Source organism: Rhincodon typus, chromosome 1, assembly GCF_021869965.1.
Source record: "Rhincodon typus isolate 14 chromosome 1, sRhiTyp1.1, whole genome shotgun sequence".
In the NCBI taxonomy this organism is placed as follows: domain Eukaryota; kingdom Metazoa; phylum Chordata; class Chondrichthyes; order Orectolobiformes; family Rhincodontidae; genus Rhincodon; species Rhincodon typus.
In genome coordinates, this window is record NC_063332.1 from 85,116,373 (window position 1) to 85,124,169 (window position 7,797).

The window sequence follows — 7,797 nt, forward strand, 5'->3', positions numbered from 1 at the left end:
GAGACAGCGCCCTCTGGCCAGGAGGAGCACCAACACACCATGGGCGGGCAAAGTGGCGCCAGCGCCACCTTACCCTGGAGGAGTGGATGCGCTCGGACTGACAGTAACCACGTCGCCACCTACACAGGAGGAGGATCATTTTGTGACTTTGATGTCTCGCCAGTGTAAAATGTGCAACGGTGTTTGACAAATTTGGGACTAAGTTATACCAAGTCGATAGAGCGATTGTCTCAAGAGCAACTTACTTCGGTTGATAGAAATCTAAATTGAAAATTTAAAACTATGCTCGAAATCTTCAGCAGGTCCAGCAGCATTTTTGGAGAAAGAAACAAAGTTAATTTGGTCTTTCTCAGAACTCTGACCAAAGGTCATTCAACCTAAGTGTTTTGTTGTCTCCACAAAATCTGACAGCCCTTTTCACATGCCCAGTTTCTGTTTGATCTTGGCCATTTTCTTATTCAAGTGTTCCCACCCTGTCTGCAGCACTAAAAGAGTTACGTTTGACTCATTTCTTCATAGAGGCCTGCTCACTATTGGAGCACTTTATGATTTTAGATTTACAGCGTCCATAATATTTTCCTTTTATTCATAGAACTATTGTTAACTTAACGTGAATGGACACTCTCCAGTTAAGCAATAGAGACTAGGATTCTGAACAAGTTGAGAATAAGCATTATTGATATGCAACAATTGATATGCAGCAACAGGAAGGGCATATTCTTTGAGAATTGAGCTAACCAATCCTCTGACAACAAAGTGCAGTGCTGGATGAACACAGCAGGCCAAGCAGCGTCATAGGAGCAGGAAGGCTGACGTTTCGGGCCTAGACCCTTCATCAGAAATGAGGGAGGGGAAGGGGGTTCTGAAATAAATAGGGAGAGAGGGGGAGGCGGATAGAAGATGGATAGAGGAGAAGACAGGCGGAGAGGAGACAGACAGGTTGAAGAGGCGGATCTGGAGCCAGCAATGGTGAGTGTAGGTGGGGAGTTAGGGAGGGGATAGGTCAGTCCAGGGAGGACGGACAGGTCAAGGGGGCGGGATGAGGTTAGTAGGTAGGAGATGGGGGTGCGGCTTGAGGTGGGAGGAGGGGATAGGTGGGAGGAAGAACAGATTAGGGAGGCGGGGATGAGCTGGGCTGGTTTTGGGATGCGGTAGGGTTAGGAGAGATTTTGAAGCTTGTGAAATCCACATTGATACCATTGGGCTGCAGGGTTCCCAAGCGGAATATGAGTTGCTGTTCCTGCAACCTTCGGGTGGCATCGTTGTGGCACTGCAGGAGGCCCAGGATGGACATGTCGTCTGAGGAATGGGAGGGGGAGTTGAAATGGTTCGCGACTGGGAGGTGCAGTTGTTTATTGCGAACTGAGCGTAGGTGTTCTGCAAAGCGGTCCCCGAGCCTCCGCTTGGTTTCCCCGATGTAGAGGAGGCCACAACGGGTACAGCGGATGCAGTATTGCACGTTCGCAGATGTGCAGGTGAACATCTGCTTGATGTGGAAAGTCTTCTTGGGGCTTGGGATGGGGGTGAGGGAGGAGGTATGGGGGCAGGTGTAGCACTTCCTGCGGTTGCAGGGAAAAGTGCCGGGTGTGGTGGGGCTGGAGGGGAGTGTGGAGCGGACAAGGAAGTCACAGAGAGAGTGGTCCCTCCGGAAAGCAGATAAGGGTGGGGAGGGAAAGATGTCTTTGGTGGTGGGGTCGGATTGCAGATGGCGGAAGTGTCGGAGGATGATGCCTTGGATTGAAGTGTCGGAGGATGATGCGTTGTATTCTCCAGCATCTGCAGTTCCTACTATCTCTAACCAATCCTCTGTTCCTCTTATCACGAAAGCAGACTATCTGAAGGTGCCAGAGCTATTGTTTAAATGGGCGGAGGCATACACCAAAACTGGAAGGAGTATATTGCCAAGGTCAAACAGAAACTGGGCATGTGTGATTGATGTTGCCTCTCCATTGTGGTTAAGAATCTGGTCATCTTAGAATCAGAGAATTGTTACAGCACAGAAGGAGACCATTGGATAATTATGTTGGCACCAGCTCTTCAACTTAGCAATTTACCTGAGGCCATTCCTTTGCCTTTATACTGCTTGCACATTCTTCCTTTTCAAATAATAGTCTAATCTACTTTAAAATGTCTCCAATTTAAACAGCCTTTACTAATGCCTTGGGCATTAGATTCTAGATGATAACCACGCATTGAATGAAAAACTTTTCTTCATGTCTCCATTGTTTATTTGGTCCATTGCCTTAAATCTGAATCTGCTTGTTCTTGATCCTTCTATAAATAGGAACAGTTTTTCTCTATCCAGGCCCCTTATAGTTTAAAATAGCTCCCGAGCACTTGAACTCCATGCCCCTAATTAAAAGTTTGGGATTCTTTATTAACCACTCTCTCAACCTATCCTACCACCTTCAGTAACTTAGGCGCAGAAGCACCGAATTCCTGTAGTCCTGTAGCCCCTTTAGAATTTTATTATTTTAATGTCTCCTTGTGTTCTTCTTACTGAATGAATTACTTCACAGTTCTCTCCATTGAACTTAACTTTCCTTTTGTCTGTCCATTCTACAATCTTTCCTTTTGAAATTCGACATTACCCTCCTCAGAATGCACAACTCTTCCAAGTGTTATATCATTTTGCACCCAATATTCCGGTAAGATATATTATGAAGACAGTAATAGTTACAGTCTATGAGTACAGGTAAGCTATTTAGGATTGAAATGTGGGTAAATTTCTTCACCCAGAGTGATGTGCCTGTGGAATTCTCTGTCCCAGAAAGTGGTTGATGTCAAAACATTGAATGTTTTCAAGCAGAAGTTAGTTGTAGTTCTTGGGACTTAAAGGGATGAAAGGGTATGGGGAAAAGCGAGAACAGGAACATTAAAATGATCAAACTGTAAAACCTGCATGTAACTATATTGGACCTATGGTAAAGTAGAATGTGAATAAAATTGTAGCTCTTCCATGATCATATTGAATGATGGAGCAGGCTCGAAGAACTGAATAGCCTGCTCCTATTTTCTGTGTTAAGAGCAAGGGTTCCAACACTCATCGCTGGGGAACTCCATTACAAATCATCCTCTAAGCTGAAAAAAATCCATCAAAATCTACACTTGCTTCTTACCACTCAGCCAAGTTTGTATCCGCGTTGATACTGTCCCTTTTACTCTATGAAAAATGACTTTGCACACACATCTGTTTTACAACACTGTACCAAATGCCCCTTGGAAGCCAATGAAACCATATCAACATCACTACCTTCATGAAACATTTCTATTACCTATGCAAAAGTCCACAAAAACTTTGTAAGCACAATTTGCCCTTAATTATTCTGGACTGTTTTCCTTGAAGAACCTACATTTGCCCAAGTGACTATTTTATCCTGAATTATTGTTTCCTCACCATCAAAGTTAAACTGACTGTCCTCAGATGATCATCAGATGCAAGGTGCTCTTTGTTGCTATATGCAAAGTAGGTATGGCCCATATCACACTCCTGTATTGCAGTGGTCACCTGGGACATCTTCCACTTCATTTGGAGATCAAAATAAACTGTATCCACAGAGGTATGAGATAAAAGGGACAAAACTTAATCAACTTTACCCTCAGTCTGATGTTCACCTTTGTGTGCAAGTGCATCAAGCTGTGCATAGACACCCAGTAAGCAAAATCCACACGTTATTATTTGCTGATGTTTTATTGACTGTCCTTTACACCTTTAACCCACCATCAGGGCAGATTAGCAGATGGTGCTGGATATTTGGTTCAGAAAGGCTGGAGCGTGTGCCAAAACTTGGGAGGAATGTGTTGCGAAGGTGAGGCAGAAACTGGGTGAATGGGAGCACTGCTCCCTCTCCATTCTAGGAAAACACGTGGTTATCAGATGTGGGGTACTCTCGGTGTTGTACGTGGCACAGGTCTGGCCCATCCCCTGTGCCTGCGCCACTGCAGTCACCGAAGCCATCTTCCACTTCATCTGGAGGTCAAAGATGGACCAGGTTCGAAGGGACACGATGTACAAAGCCATAGATAAGGGTACCCCGTCATCTTGATGAACACCTTCATGTGTGGCTGCATCAAGCATGCCAAACATTAAGTGTCACTGCGTACTGAGGTTCTATCTGTCCCCAGAGATATGAAGGATATTCCCAGCATTATTGCCATGGAACGCTCCAATTAGTTGGACTGTTCCGCATCATCTGTCCCTCATGGAAAAATTTGTGAAAGAAAACAACCTTGACCACAAGTCCCTCGGGCAGCGGTCAGCACATAGACCCTCCAGGAAAAGGAGAGGGTTATTCTGTTGGGTAGTTCCCTAAGCAACTGTCAAAGTCATTTGGCAGAACACCTCATCACCAGAACTCTGCAATAAGCACCAAGATGTCGCTTGTCTGGTGGTGAAAAGGGCACTACCTGTGACATCCTTCATGTACGCCTGGACTCTCTGTGCCACTGCACGCTGCCCTCACTAACAAAGACTGTCACACATCTCCTGGAATGTGTCTTTGCAAAGGAAGTCTGGAGAGAGATACAGTGGTTCTTGTTGAGATTTGTCCCAAGCAGCTCTATAATACTGAACTGTGCTCTAGGGACTGTTCCGCGGGACACACACTGAAACAAACATTGATTACACTTTAAGGACCATCAACTCGGTGAAAAATGCTCTTTGGTCTGGAAGCTCACAGATATTCCTGTGATCCAGAGCAAACCTATCTGCAGTGAGTGTTTGAGCAGCTTCAGGTCAGAGTTTCTGAGCTGGAGGCTGAACTAAGACACAGTGATGCATCAGGGAAGGGGAAAGATACTTGGATTCTTTGTACAAGGAGACGGTCACCCCTCTTAGGATAGGGCTTTCTGATATAGTCAGTGGTCAGGGACAGGGGGTGTAACAGAAAGTGAGGCAGGTAAAGGGATCAGAGAACAGGAGTGCTGCCATGTCAGCTTCTGCAATTATCCAATGGGTCTGAGGTTCTCTCAGCTTGTCTGGATGAGAGTGGAGGCTGTGGAATAGACAAGCCAAATGACCATGGTATCATGTTACAGGAAGACATCCAGTTGGGGTGGGGCCAAAAGGAATGCAATGGTATTTCGGGGACAGCGTAGTCAGGGGCTTTGACTCTATTCGTTGTAACGAAGAGCAAAAGTTCAGACAGTTGTTTTATCTGGCATTGCTGGGCTTCAGGATATCTGCTCTGGACTGGAGAAGGACTTGCAGTGGAACAGAAGGGATCCAATTATCATTGTCCACTTAGGCACCAATGACATGGATGGAACTAGGAAAAAGGTTAAGCATTGCTAGTATGAGGAGATAAGCAACAATTTAAGAAGTAGAACCTCAAAGATGATAATTTCTTTACGCCACTTGTAAATTGGCATAGGATAAACAGGCTTAGTGAGATGAATATGTGTCTGAAAGACAGGAATGGTAAATGTGGGTTCCAGTTCATTGGCAATGGCACCAGTACTATTTGGTCAGTCTGCAACTGAACTGTACTGAGACTGGAGATCAAAGATAGTTGAGAAAGTGAGTTGTGAAGACATAAGGAGCTTACAAAGGGATATTGATAAGTTATGTGAGTTGACAAAGATCTGGCAAATGGAGTACAATGTAGGAAAGTGTGAAATTGTCCATTTTGGCAGAAACAATTTTTAAAAAGCATGTTATTTAAATGGTAAGAGGTTGCTGAGCTCTGAGGTGCAGAGTAATCTGGGTGTTCTAGTGCATGAATCACAGAAGGTTAGAATACAGGTATAGCTAGTAATCAGGAAACCTGATGGAATGTTAGTTTCATTGCAAGAGGAATTGAAGTAGGGAGGTTATTACTTTTGTTATACAGGGCATTGGTGAGACTACATCTCTATACTATGTACAGTCCTGGTGACTGTACCTAACAGAAGGATGTAATGCATTGGAAGCAGTTCAAAGAAGATTTACTAGATGAATACAAGCAGCTTGCTTGAGAGGAAAGGCTAGACAGGCTAGAACTGTGTCCTCCGGAGTTCAGAAGTGTTGGAGGTGATTTAATTGAAACATATAAGATCCTGAGGGGACTTCACCAGATGGATATATCTCTATATAAAAACTGTTTCTTTGTGAAGGAGAATCAAGAAATAGGGTCATAGTTTAAAAATAAGGAGTTATCCTTTTAAGACAGAGATAAATAAAAACATTTACTCTCAGTGGGTTGAGAATCTTTGGAATTCCCTTCATCAAAAGACAGTGGATGCAGAATCTTTAAATGATTTTAAGGCAGCAGTAAATAGATTCTTGATTATGAAGATGATGAAAGGTATTATTAGAGATATCCAGGGAGGTAGAGTTGAGTCCATACTTAGGTCAGCTATGATCTTATTGAATGGCGGAGTGGGCTATGTTATATTCCATCTGCCATGTTTTTGCCCACTTGCTTAACCTATCTATAGGGACAGCAATGGTCTACTGGTAATATCCAGGTTTGAATCCCACTGTAGCAAATGGTGGAATTTGAATTTGACGAAAAAGTCTAGAATTAAGAGTCTAATGATGATTGTGAAACCGTTGTCAATTGTTGGGATAAACCCATTTGGTTTACTAAGGTTCTTTAGGGAAAGAAACTGCCATCCTTACCTGGTCTGGCCTACATGTGACTCCAGACTCACAGCAATGTGGATGAGCTGTTTAAAATGATCTGGCATGCCACTCAGCTCAAGAGCAATTAGCATAGACAGCAAATCTTGATCTTGTCAGTAATGGTCAGTATGTTGCCTCCCTGGTGCCAGGGTCAAGGACGTCTCACAGCTGTTGTAGCATATTGTCAAAGGGGAGAATGAGAAGCCAGAGGTTGTTGTACACATTGGCAAGAACAACACAGTTAGAGAAAGGTTGAGGCTTTGCAGAGTGAATAAAGGAAGTTAGGCAGCAGGTTAAAAAGTAAAACCTCAAAGTTAGTAATCTCTGAATTACTCCCAGCCCCACATACTAGTGAGAGTAGGAAATAAGAAGATAGGGCAGATAAATCAGTGGCTGAGGAATTGGTGCAGTGGGCAAGGCTTCAGATTTTTGGATTATTGGAATATCTTCTGGGACAGAAGAGACATGTTCAAAAGGGACGGGTTTCACCTAAACTGGAGGGGGACCAAATTCCTGGCGGGGAGATTTGCCAGTGCTATTCGGGACCCTTTAAACTAGTACAAGGTGGGGCTGGGGGGATCCTAAGTAGTAGATCTAAGTAGAAAGATAGATGAGGATTGTTCTAAAGTTAAAGAGAGCAAGTAAAATTAGAAAAGGCAGACAAGAGCAAGTCAGAGAACAGGGTAACTCTGAAGAATTAAACTGCATTCATTTCAATGCAAGGCGTCTGATAGGTAAGATGGATGAACTCAAGGCATATATGGCATCATGGGATTGGGACATCATATCTATTACAGAAACATGGCTGAGGGAAGAACAGGCTTGGCAGCTCAATGTTATGGGGTTTAGAAACTATAGGAAGGATAGAAAGGGAGGCAAGAGAGGAGGGGGGACTAGTATTTTATATTAGGGAAAACATTACTGCTGTACTTACAAAGAATATTCCTACATGATCGTCCAGTGAAGCTATAAGGGTGGAACTCATAAAAAGGGGTTGATCACCTTGATGAGATTGTACTATTGGTATTCCAATAGTCAGCAAGAAACTGAGGAGCAAATATGTTGAGAGATCTCAAATATATGTAAGAATAACATGGTTGTAATAGTAGGTGATTTTACCTTTCCAAACATAGACTAGGACTGCCATAGTGTTATGGGTTTGGGTGGTAAGGAATTTATTAAATGTGTCAAAA